We start from the raw sequence: 13,221 nt of genomic DNA, 5'->3' as shown, positions 1-13,221 counted from the left end.
GGGAGCGAGGAGGGAGGGGGAAAAGTGAGGATCTGATATTAAGGGCTGAAGTAGAAAGCGAATGTTTTGAGAATGATGATGGCAACAAATGTACAAATATGCTTGACACATGGATGTAGGTATGGATTGTGATGAGTTGTATGAGCCCCCAATAAAATGATTTAAAACAAACAAAAAGAAAGTGCAATGAACTACTACAACCACAAAGTGATCTGTTGGAAGACACAAGACCAAAGTGATCATTAGAGGCAAGGATGGTCAGACTTCGTGCTACATACTTTGGACATATTGGACATTTGGAGAGGAGAGACCAGTCCCTGGAGAAGGACCTCATTCTTGGTAAAGTGGAGGGACAGCGGAAAAGAGGAAAGCCCTTCACAAGACAGATTGACACAGTGGCTCCATCAATGGGCTTGGGCATAGGAACAATCAAATGTGAAGTGATTCTTTCTGTGGTGCCCAAGGTGGGAGCTGGCTTGACGGCACCTAGCAACAATCATGCGCATGGTAATCTTCTTGTAATTGTTTCTAACACACCAACTAAAGAAAAGCTATATTAGTTAGAAATTCACAGGAGAGAATTTTGATAAAGATACAAATGGACCAAACAACATAACCCTTTTGAGCAAACCTAGACTTAAAGAAGTAACTAATGTTGGTGTTTTATAAGATAGTGGTACATTCGAATTTCTTATTCTTGTGGAATCTTCTAATAAGTCTTTCAGTAGTTTGCTACTTGTTGTATCGTTGACTTTCATCATAAGTTGTTTTGACTTTTATGTCTTAAGTTGGCAATAAAGATTCATGTATTCTTTTCAATCTGAACTGCTTGGTAAGTAGATTTCTTGCTAGGTGAGCTGCCCTATAATGAAACATGGCTTTTGATTTCTAGAGATAATTATTCTAATTTAAAAAATGTTCTTTACTTCTCTGAATCTCAAGGATACACCAAAATAACCTAATTGTAGAAAGGAAATATGTATATATTTAACCTCTATTAAAGCCTATTTCGAAGTTAGGGGTGAAGGGAAATTGGAACTAGAGGATAGGAGAAGAGTATAGTTAAAACCACTCTGATTTCATTCAATGTATTGAAATATTTTAACAAAATGAAAGCCATCCTTCATGTCTTCATGGAAAATTGCCATTTTATTCTGGATGGAATTCCTAGTTTTTGAGAACTGCAAATTTGTGAAAGTGGTAGCTTTATCCAAAATTAGCTTGTAAAAGGTTTGCAATAAGGAACAGATCCAAACCGCGGTCAAATGGCATTTTGCAAAGGCTATTCAGTGACAAAATTCCTTACACAGGTTAAAGTATAATTATGAAAAAGAATAATTATGAAAATGTCATCTTTTCCCCACAGATTTTACTATCATCTCTTCCAAATTTAATATCAGGAACTGAGCTGACAGGAGCCAAACAGAGACTATATTTTTGTGATGGATAAGGACACCCACTCTGACCTTGAAAACCAGGGAGGTTGTCTCCCAAATATGTGAGAGTTTTTGGTTTCAGCAAGTGAAACATTGTCAATGCCCTGAGTGACCACTAGCCTCATAACTTACTTCAGCAAGTCAAATGAGAACTATTTACTGAATTCCTGTGGTGTGTAAAACCGCCGTACTGTAATGATTTAATGATGCAATATTGGATTAACAAAAACTGGTAACCTACACACCCCCATGACCCCCACCCAACAAAACAAAACAATCCATACCAACTCACTCCCGTCAAGTTGATTCCGGCTCATGGTAACCTTATAGATGGAGCTGACTGTTGGTTTCGGAGCCTGTAAACCTTCATGGGATCAGAAAGACTTTTCTTTTTCCCAGAGTAGCTAGTGGTTTTGTTCTGTGGACCGTGTGATTAGCAGCCCCAATGTACAACAATCGTGTCACCAAGGCTCCTATTGAGTAACCTAGCTAGAATGCAATAAAAAAATGAATTTCTTTTCTGATGTTCTTTTGTAGAGGAGAGAAGGAGAGACTAAATGTAAAGTTAAATTATATTTAAGGAAGTGACTCGTGCTTTTACGTGTTTTCAGTGTCAAGGAGGAGTAGCATGGATCACGCTCTTCTATCTCCCCAGCCCATTGGTGAACCAGAGTGGAAACTCACAACATGGCCAGTTTGGTTTAGGGGTGTGGTGAAAGCAAAGCTTACAACTCCAGGGAGAATGAAAATGTATTACTGTATTCTCTTTCATCTTATATTTTAACAGGCTGAAACACAATTTCAAAAGTTATGATTTTGGAAATCATTCTTAAGTCTAAAACTTCAGTAGACAGAATTAATATAGTCTTCTTCCTCTCTGAACAATGACACCTAAGTAGCCTATGATACATTCAATTGACAGAATCTGTTGGAAAATAATCTGGATTGCTTTTGAATGTGTATTCAGTGCCGGGTCCATCCTGAACAGGATTACTAAAACCCTAAAAAATAGGTCAAACCTACATGTCCCCAATTTTTAAATAGCCCCTTTGAAAGTTAGAATCCAGCTAAATCTAAATGAGTATTCCCACTCTCGTCCTACCTTGCAGGGCATTCAAAAGCAATGAGTTGGTTTCTCTGGTCCCAGTTGGGATTTGCTTCAATGAAGAAAAAATACTTTACAACAGCACTGGGACTCGTAGTCTCACAATAAAACCTTTGGTTTGTTCTTCTCCCATAGCATGACAGATCATGAAAAGATGGAGCATTTCTTCTTCCTCTTAAATGGGGTTGATCCTGTGACTCCTTTTAGCAACCAAATGTGGCAGAAGCGGGCTTCCAAGAGGACCCAGATGTCCCAGTCACCATCCTCAGATAGCTTTCAGCAACATGCAAGTGAGTCAATTGGCTATTCGTGTCCTCTGGCCCTCTGGACGAGTACAGGCCACCTGACACCACCTGGGACAGGAAACTGCCTAACTGAGCTCAGTTACCCCACAGTCTTTAGAAACAGGACAGTGACGTATGGATGTGCTAGTGACTCCTATTCGGAGGTAATTTTTTATTCACTAAAATCATGACGAAGCTAACGTTCTGACCAAGTTCTGGTTGACCCAATGGCACTTACTTTTCAAGATGCTTTTTCATCCTTCTTTTCTTCACAGCCAGGAGGGATAGATGAATTGTTAGTAGCTGTGTTTTTAAATGTTATTTTCCCCTAAATGCCTTGTTTTGCATGACTGAAAATACGAGTCAGGGCCACAGTTCCAAGTGTGCTCAAGTCACTGAAAAAAGGAGGGAAGCCAAATGTGAAGAGAATGATGGTGGTGGGGAGACTTGCGTGTGTGCGCACGTGTGTGTGTGTGTGTTGAGATTGTCATCCATATCCTCTGGTCACTCACTGTAACATGCCAGGACCCCCCAGGGGCAGCTCTTGGCTTTCAAAAGTCTCCCCAGATTTTTTGAGTTGCACGAGTAAGCTTTTATTATTTTCATATTGAATTAGAAACTCTTTTGCATAAATATAATTTTCTTCAGCATCTGTTGACTTTTTTGGACCATGAAGTTTGGCAGGAAATGAAAAGCAAGAAGACTAGCACATCATAATGCTGAGTGATGCGAGTTTGAAGTAAAACTTTATCTCGTTCTGTCACCCAAATCTGGTTGTTTGGAATCAAAGGCCTGTCAAGTTCACCTTACTTCCATCCACATCTGTGACTGCCACCTTACCCACCTCCCAAGATGAGGCTGCTCTTTTCCAGTTCAATTAGCCGTTAGAAAATACATTTGGCAATAGCCTGGGTCAGACCCCTACTGCTTTGGGGCTCCACTGACTGGCATGCCCCTTCTGGAAAAGACAGATTGTCAAGAAAGCAGCAGGTGTCCAGAGAGAACCAGGGGCAGGAGAACATGGAGACGGCACCGATCCTAGTGCAAAGGAGCAGAGCACATCTCCGAGGCAGACATCAGGTACAGAGCTAAGAATCAGAGCAGAGATAGTCATTCTCGTGTTGAATTTCTTGGGGGGGCTCGGCCATCCATTCATCTCATAGCAAATCAAGGAGAATATTCCAAGAGGAGGACTAGGTAATTGTTGTGTCGACCAAGACACATGTGTAAACGGGCAGATCTCATCTAAGTGATGCTTTCCTTTGGTACCTGGCATTGAGATACAGGTTGCAGGTGAAGAAAGAATAAGTAATAAAGGATTATATAAAATGTCAATTCCAAGGAACAGGCTGAGAGCACTAACGAACTGGTCCTGCATGAAGGACACCAGAGAGAAAGATCAGGTTTGTGAAGCAGGGGGTGGGAAATTTTCTGGATACAAATGGATACAGACAGTACAGGATTTCAAAATGCTATCAGCAGTTAATCTTGTGGGAAGTAGGGGACAACAAGAAACATCAGAAGAGCGTGGGATTGTGTGTGCACGTGTGCACGCGTGCGGTCTGTGGGTGCCTTATTAGGGAGTGAAACAACTGGTGGAATGCATTGACCCCACTGGCCTTTGGTCCACTGGCCCTCATTTGAGGGTTTCCTCTACCCCTTAGGGCTTAGAGACTTCAGAATTTTGGGTGGGTGGCAAACCAAAAGACAGGGGGTATAATAAAGATTGGAAACGCAAACCCCTTTATTTGGGAGATGTGGGCTGGGGACAGGGGTAGAAGAGGGAGTGGGGCAAATGGTTCTCACTGCACCGCCTGCTCGTTGGCACTGCTTCCCTAACCTGTGGCCTCATCACACTGGGGAGCTCAGGTGGACTGGAGAATGGCTCAATGTGGAGGGCCTCAAATGTGGCATCTGCCCCGAAAGCCAGCCCCACTGTGGCTGGGGTCTGGGGATGGGCAGCCTGGGTGGCGAAGCCACCTTCACCCAGTTTCTTGCTGTCCTCTAGGAGTTGGTCATCCTTATACAGCCTCTGCTCATCCGGTGTGCGCTTAAGGATGCCCGTGATGATGCTTCAGCTGGAACACAGTGCTCATCGCCTTAGTGTTGGTGAAGGTGGTGGTTTTGGGGAGCCGGGTCTTTAGGAATATGTCCATCGCAACAGCAGCCTCTTGCCCTCAATGAGCCAGTGTGGCCAAGCTCCACCCCATTCCAAGAGCACTGGATTGAAAATAAGAAGGCATTGCTATGGACTTGTGTCCTCTAAAAAGATATATTGAAGTCCCACTCTCTGGTACCCATGAATGTTTCTTGTTTCACAGCAGAGGTTTTGAAGATGTTATTCATTAATGTAAGGTCATACTAGAATAGGTTGGGTGTTGAGTCCCAGAGGAGTGATGTTCTTATCAAAGAGAAGAAGAAATAGATATAGAGGGACAAACACCTCGGGAGGCAATAGCTGCTAACCAAAGAGCATACAGGCTGACCAAAATCTGAGAAAGTCAAGGAAGGATCTTCTGCTAGCTAAATGAAAGAGATCATGTCCCATGTGATACTCTAAACTCAGAAATTTAGCCTCCAGACCTGTTGAACAATAATTTATTTCCATAAACCCTGTTGCCATTGAGTCAATTCTGACCCAGGCCAACTTTACAGGACAGAGTAGAATGGCCTCATTGAGTTTGCAAAGCTACACTGTTCATGGAAGCATACCGCTATAGTTTTCTCCTGATGAGGCACTGGTGGATGTGCTCGCCTTTGCTGCGGAACCACTGCACAGCTTACAGAACCCACCCAATTTGTGGTACTTTGTGATGGCCGCCGTAGGAAACTCATAGTCTAGAATGTGTTCCCAGATTGGAAACTAACCAGCTGTGTGATCATTCCAAGGAATCAATGAGAAAATGAAGGGATTGATATTCTACTGATAATCAGCTTTTGAAAAGACACAGAGTGTAGGCTGCTTTTATAGGGATAATAGATACCATATTCAAATTATGAGTGAAATCACTTCTTTTTCATCAGTGGGGTCCTAAATCTAAGGTCCAGTATAGCTTCAACTCTATCCACTTATTTTATTCAAGGTTTGAACTCTCACTCAGGGTTTATTTCCATGATCAAGCTGTCTGTCAATGACCCATCTAGAACAGTGTTTCCCAAAGAGAGCGACACCGTCCCCTGAGGGAATGCTGGAATGATCTAGGAGCGTGGCAAAAGCAGATACCCACACTTTACACTCCGTTAGGGGGTCCTGGACAAACATCTTTCATTCCCAGCAATTGTGTGTGTGTGTGTGTGTGTGTGTGTGTGTGTGTGTGTGAAAAGGGGCGGAAGGCCAAATGAGTTTGGAATCATGGAAAAGCTATTTGAAAACCAAATGTCAGTTTTTATTGACATTAGAAATGTGGGAATGATTCTCGGACTCACTCGGTCCCAGATTATTGAGGGCTGGGATGAAGGTGTGCATCATGTCCTCAAGCCATCTTTTATGAACCCAAATCAGAGAGCTGTCATGAGTGTGGGTGAAAAGTGAGGGTTCATCAAGATTGGGGATCAGCGTTTGTGCAAGTTACCTTTGTTTCTTGATGTTCAGGTTTGTTAAGGGCGCAGGACTATTGATCTCTTCCTCAAAAGAACAAATTTCTGCAGAGACGTGGCCCTGGCACGCCAGAGTTCTTTAGCAGTCTCCCGAGATAGAGAGGACCCACTGAGGAGAACCATGTTATACAGATGAAGGTTAAATCTTACATAAATACTAGCAGTTGTTGTGAGAGTTATTTAACCACTGAGATGCCAAAGATATGCCTTTCTCTCTCAAATGCTGCATCAACAAGTCCGGGAATGCATATTATATCGAGACAGTAGAGAGCTGATTTCCTTTTTCCATCAGCAAGAGGATAGGCCTGAGGTACAGATTAATCTTTGCTTTCATACTTAACAAGTACATCGTCAGCCTTATCAATACACATAGATTTCTGACTATATTACAATGATGGATCCTGATTATCACCACCATTATTGCTACTTCAATTAAAACTGTTCAGGTCAGACTCTGTGCTAAGCACCAACATACTGTAACTCATTGAATGGTCACAAGAATGCTGGGAAGCTGGTATTATCACCACAGTTTCATAGATGAGCATGCTTTAGGCCAGGGGGTAAATGCAAAACATTCAACAACCGGTTCCTCAAGGCCAATGGCAGTCTGAAGCAACACACAGGTTTCTTAGTGTGAACAAGTTGAAAATAAGCTTCGTCTGAGGCATTTACCCTTATCATCTCGTGTTTTCTTGGTTAAAACAATTTTTTTCTTCAAGTCTGTTTAAATATTACTGAAAAAATGGCATGGAAGCCACACCTAACCTCCTCCAGTTACAGATAGGTGAAGGAGAGTCCAATTCCATATCTGTCCAATGATGATTCCCATGAGAGAGAGGTCACACTGCCTCCACCTTCCAAACTTCTTTAGTTAATTCTGACCACCCAGTGAACAGCACTCTACTTCTCTGCCACGAAGAACTCAAGAGGAAATATAGTTATGAGGTTTACTAGGGAAACGAACAGATTACAAAAGGTCAAGGATCCAGTTCTTTATCCACAGCCATATTTGTCAGCACATCTCACTGGTTCTTGAGTCTCTCAGCTACATGGTCTCTTATCCTCTGCCCTGCTAAGGCAAGTGTTTACCATGCTCCCGAAAAATAGGCAAAGAGCATCCTCTCTATAAGTCAGTCTCCTGCCAAAAGAACCCGCGTGCCTGGTTCTGTAGGTCAGAAAGTCCACCGCTGTCTCATGGTCTTGGCGCTAATCCTCTTCTCTGCCTCATGTTCTTGGCGCTGCTCCTTTATGTCGCCGCAAATGGATCATAGTTGGTTCTCAACCTGTGAGTCGTGACCCCTTTGGGGGTTGAACGACCCCATCACAGGGGTCACCCGATTCATAATAGTAGCAAAATGACAGTTATGAAGTAGTGATGAAAATAATTTTATGGTCGGCGGGGGGGGGGGGGGTGTGTGTGTCACCACAACATAAGGAACTGTATGAAAGGGTCGCAGCATTAGGAAGGTGGAAACCCACTGATCTAAGATGTGGATCACTCCTGGTTCTTCTTTCTTGATCCTCATGGGATTGTCTTTTCCTGCATCTGAAAGTGCTCACGTTATGCCTGGGGGAATAGCCAAAATGAATGGAACTTCTCAATTAGCATTTCACATGCCCAAGGTGCATGGTCCCACCCAATCATTTGATGGGAGTGACAAAGAACATGGATTTAAGAGCCATACCAACTGATTTTACTTCATGGCAATTACTTTTGCTAAGAGGCATCTCTTCCCCAAGGGCCTGCTCTAGTGTTCCCTCTCTCGAATTCCAATGTCCTTCAGGTCAAACTCCGCCCTCCTGGGGCAGTTCCCCCAGTCTGTCATCCCCGTTCACACAGTGTTCTAATCAAGTTCCTCATCCTGTGACTCTCAAAAAAGAAGTGCGCAGATGTATTCTTAGGAGACTATCAATTGTCTTTAACATTAATCAAATGCTCTGTTAATAATATGACACAACCTTGTTTGCTGAAAAGTGGGAGGACTTGAGGCACTTGCTGATTAAGATCAAGGATTGACGCCTTCAGTTTGGACTTCAACTCAAGGTGAAGAAGACCCAAATCCTCACAACTGGACCAATAGGAAACATCACAATAAAGGGAAAAAGTTTGAAGTTGTCAAGGATTTTGTCTTGCTTGAATCCACAGCCAATGCTCGTGGAAGCAGCAGTCAAGAGATCACAAGACATGTTGCATTAGGTGAATTTGTTGCACAAAAATCTCTTTAGAGTATTGAGAAGCAAGGATGTGACTTTGAGTGAGGTGCACTTGACACAAGCCACGGCATTTTCAATCCCCTCATAGACATATGAAAGTTGGACACTGAATAAGGAAGACTGAAGAAGAATTGATGGCTCTGAGTCATGGTGCTGGCAAAAAATATCGAAAATATTATGGATTGCCAAAAGGATGAACAAATCTGTCATGGACGAAATATGGCCAGAGTGCTTCTTAAAGGCAAGGTTGGTGAGACTTCATCGTACATACTTTGGACATGTCAGGAGAGGCCAGTGTCTGCAGAAGACATCACACTTCATAAAGTGGAGGGGCAGTGGAAAAAGAGGAAGGCCCTCAATGAGGTGGCTCCATCATTGAACTCAGGCACAGAAACAATTGTGAGGATGGTGCTTTGTTCTGTTGGGTCAAAACTGACCTGATGGCATCCATCAAAACTAATTTAAAATCTAGACGTAGATATACCACACACACATATGAATGATGCGTTCAGCTGCTAACCAATAGTTTAGGGGTTTGAGTAAACCCTTGGAAGAAAATCCTAGAGCGGTACTTTAAAAAGTCTGCTGTGGACAACCTGTGGAGCACATACTTACTCTGACATAGTCAGGGTCGGAATCGACCAGACAGTAACTGGGTCTTTGTCTATATGGACACAGATATACAGATTCTGGGTCTTTTGGAAGAATATTTTGTAACCTGGAAATCATCTGATGGACTGAATTCACGTTTGTGTTTTCAATTACATGTGACGGCACTAAATGGCTTTAATTATTGTGGTTTATTGAGAGCAGAGAAGCAATGAACCCATATAAATACTCTGTTTGTGCCCAGTGAAGGTCAAATGAGGTCACGGCGGCTACATGAACCCAGAGTTTTAGAGGTGCTCCCCTAGCATGCACACCGTGGGAGATGGCACTCTCTTCTGGACCCAGAGCAATTCTCAGTGGCAGTGGGGCAACAGTGTTTTCAGTTCATGACGCTAATTTGAATTTTACTGCGGGCTGTTTGTATTTATTTTATAATTTTGTTATGTTCTTTGTAACTGTATTAGAACTAGATGTATTATCTAGCTTTATGTTTGTATATTTTTGTAACATTGTCATATACTTAGATTAAATCAATACTAGTGAGTTGCAAAAAATTATATTTTACCCTTACAAAGAGGATTTTCCTACTCCACAGGTTTGAGAAATAGTGGATGGTACCATTTCTATGAAGTCAGGATTTGTGTTTCCCTTGCTCACTCCTATGCTATGACCTGCCAGTCTGTCCACTATCTAGCACGTAAGAGGTGCACTACCACCAAATGGTGAATACATGTGAGAGTAAATATTTCATTTTGTGATGGATTGTTTTTAAATTTTATTTTATTTATCAGTTTTCCTATTTGAGTCCCATTCTCTGAGTTTTACAGTGAATGAGTATCTGACTTTTTTTCTTTTTCTGCTAACGTAATACATACCCTGTATTTCATCTGTTCCTGACAGCACCTTTGGTAATCCCCACTTTGTTGTCAGTCTTTCTGGGCCAGCCTTGCAAAACCTTTTTACAAAAAAAATAGACACATTGATTTGTAAAGTGAATCATGATCTCCAGTCTCCTTTTTCACCCAAACTTTTTAGAGCACTTTGTAATGTGAACTAATTTTTCAAAAGTTTCCAGGAACTTTTCAGGAATACATTTTTTGTATGATCCTGCTTAGAAAGAGCATTCTATGTGATGAAAACAGATTGTGATAATACAGGAGATATCTTGGACACTAAGTGGTTTCAACTCCAAAGTAAGAGCGAAAACATAACAGTCCTCCTCTTTGAAATGTATTAATATGAGATAAATACTCCCCCAATATTTTACCAGTAAAGAAAATGTTAGGAGAAACAAAATAACAAAAGTGAGACAATGTCCTTTAATAAAAAATGAGTTATCCTTGAAAATTGGTAAAATGGTCTGCATTGAAATAAATCCTTTGTATTGTGTATCAATGCAGACAAAAAGAATTTTAACATCGAAAAATTCACTGGAAGTAGGTTTCATATTAGCACTCCGCATTTCTAGACCCTTTCTTTGAGTCTGTTAATTTTTACAAGGTTGCTGTTATATAATATACAGGTGATAGTCTTTCAAAGGAACAACAGTGATCCAAATTGGTGGTGAGGCGGGTGTGGAAGGCCTGGTAGGGCATGATCAAGGGTAATGTAACGAAGAGGTATTGCTGAAACCCAGGTGGGGATGGAGCATGATAGTGGAACAGGAGGAAAGTCAAGGGAAATAGAGGAAAGAGCTGGGAGGCAAAGGGAATTTATAGAGGTCTAGACAAAGACATGTACATATGCAAATATATCTATATGTGGAAATAGATCTATGTGCATATATTTATAGGTTTAGTATTAAGGTGGTGGAAGGACATTGGGCCTCCACTCAAGTACTCCCTCAATGCAAGAATACTTTCTTCTACTCAATTGGCATTCTATGATGCTCATCCTCCTGACACAACCACTGAAGACAAAGCGGGTGAACAAGTAAGTGTGGTGAAGAAAGCTGATGGTGTCCGGCTATCAAAAGAGATAGCGTCTGGGGTCTTAAAGGCTTGAAGATAAACAAGCGGCCATCTAGCTCAGAAGCAACAAAGCCCACATGGAAGAATACACCAGCCTGTGTGAGCACGAGGTGCCAAAGGGATCAGTTGTGAGGCATCAAAGAACAAAAAATCATATCATTGGGTGCACACCTCCATGATACGATTACTGAGGACAAACAGGTGCATAAGCAAATGTGGTGAAGGAAGTTGATGGTGCCCGGCTATCAAAAGGTATAGTGTCTGGGGTCTTAAAGGCTTGAAGGTAATCGAGAGGCTATCTAGCTGAGAAGCAACAAAGCCCACATGGAAGAAGCACACCAGCCTGTGTGATCACGAGGTGTCGAAGGGATCAGGTATAAGGCATCATCAGAACAAAAAAATCTTACCATAGTGAATGAAGGGGGAAGTGCAGAGTGGAGACCCAAAGCCCATTTGTTGGCCATTGGAGATCCCCTTGCAGAGGGGTGTAGGGGAGGAGATGAATCAGTCAGGGTGCTATGCAGCACCGATGAAGAATACAGCTTTCCTCTAGTTCCTAAATGCTCCCTCCCCCTGCCTCCCCGCACTATCATGTAAATCTGGCTAGACCAGAGGATGTACACTGGTGCAGGAGCTGGAGGCACAGGGAGTGCAGGGCGGATGATCCCTTCAGGACCAGGTGCGTGAGTGGTGATACTGGGAAGGTAGAGGGAGAGTGGGTTGGAAAGGGGGAACCGATTACAGGGATCTGCATGTGACCACCTCCCTGGTGGATGGATAACAGAAAAGGGGGTGAAGGGAGACGTCAGACAGGGCAGGATGTGACAAAATAATAATTTATAATTTATCAAGGGCTCATGAGGGAGGAGGGAGCGGGGAGGGAGGGAAAAAAAAAGGACCTGATGCAAAGGGTTTAAGTGGAGAGCAAATGTTTTGAGAATGATGGGGGCAGGGAATGTGCAGATGTGCTTTACACAATTGATGTATGTATGGATTGTGATAAAAGTTGTATGAACCCCTAATAAAATGTTTTAAAAAGATTTTTAAAAAGGCATATTTTTAGTTAGGTTATTAAAAGTACTTAAAATTATCATTTAAATTGATTTCAACCACCTTCAAGTATATTAATTAATTTTACTTGGCCTGAGTGACTGTTACAAAGGCTGAGTCAAAGGCAGGTTATAGTAGGGCCGCTATTTCACGGAGTCTTATTTATCACTTAGACTATTATGTGAGTAGTTGTGTATATGTGTATGTTTGGCATCAGTTAACATTATTTTGAAATATTTTTGCATAATATTATCTACATTATGAGCCTATTAAATACAGATTAATGTATCAATGAAATAATGCAACAGAACATAATCAGCATATTACAATTTTTTTTCTAAACCGTATTTTTCGTTCTCTCTGAATTACACTTGTGACAGATGGGAGATAATGTGGGTCATCTGGAAGTAGGAGGCTGCCATTATAACAAGCACCTGTTCTGGGGTATGGTCCTACCCCCACCATCTTCTCCTTTTCATTTTTTTAAAACTTTTTTTACTCGTTTTAATAGGGGCTCATACAACTCTTATCAAAATCCATACATACATCTACTGTGTAAAGCACACTTGTACATTCATTGCCCTCCTTTTCATAGTAACTCTTTAATGGCAATTTCCACAGTAGTAGACAAATTAGCTCAATGTAAAGAAAACAGAGCAAACACCAAGAAAAGAAATGCAGGAGCAATGTCTCCCTCCTTGCATTTTGAAGTGACTGTAGCATGATCCATGCCAGAGCTCTAGGGTGCTGAGGCCCGAGGGTCTTCTGAGAAGGAGGCAGAAGAACTAAGCCAATCATTCCCTACAAACCTCCCTGCCTTCCATTGAGAATAACACCTTATATTAAAGCAGAATTCCTTCAAATGTGCCATGTTGTGGTTATTAGCTGCCATCAAGTTAGTTGTGGCCCACCGAGATCCTACATACCAAGGAATTAAACCTGGCCCATCCAGTGCC

At 42.0% G+C, this 13,221-nt stretch overlaps 1 pseudogene; it reads right to left on the bottom strand.

The window, feature by feature from the left end:
* Window positions 1–4,627: 4,627 nt before the first annotated feature.
* Window positions 4,628–4,981, bottom strand: LOC142450780 (elongin-B pseudogene; annotated as a pseudogene).
* Window positions 4,982–13,221: the final 8,240 nt, after the last annotated feature.

The sequence above is a fragment of the Tenrec ecaudatus genome, chromosome 6 (assembly GCF_050624435.1).
Source record: "Tenrec ecaudatus isolate mTenEca1 chromosome 6, mTenEca1.hap1, whole genome shotgun sequence".
NCBI lineage: Eukaryota > Metazoa > Chordata > Mammalia > Afrosoricida > Tenrecidae > Tenrec > Tenrec ecaudatus.
This window is presented reverse-complemented; position numbering and strand designations above follow the sequence as displayed.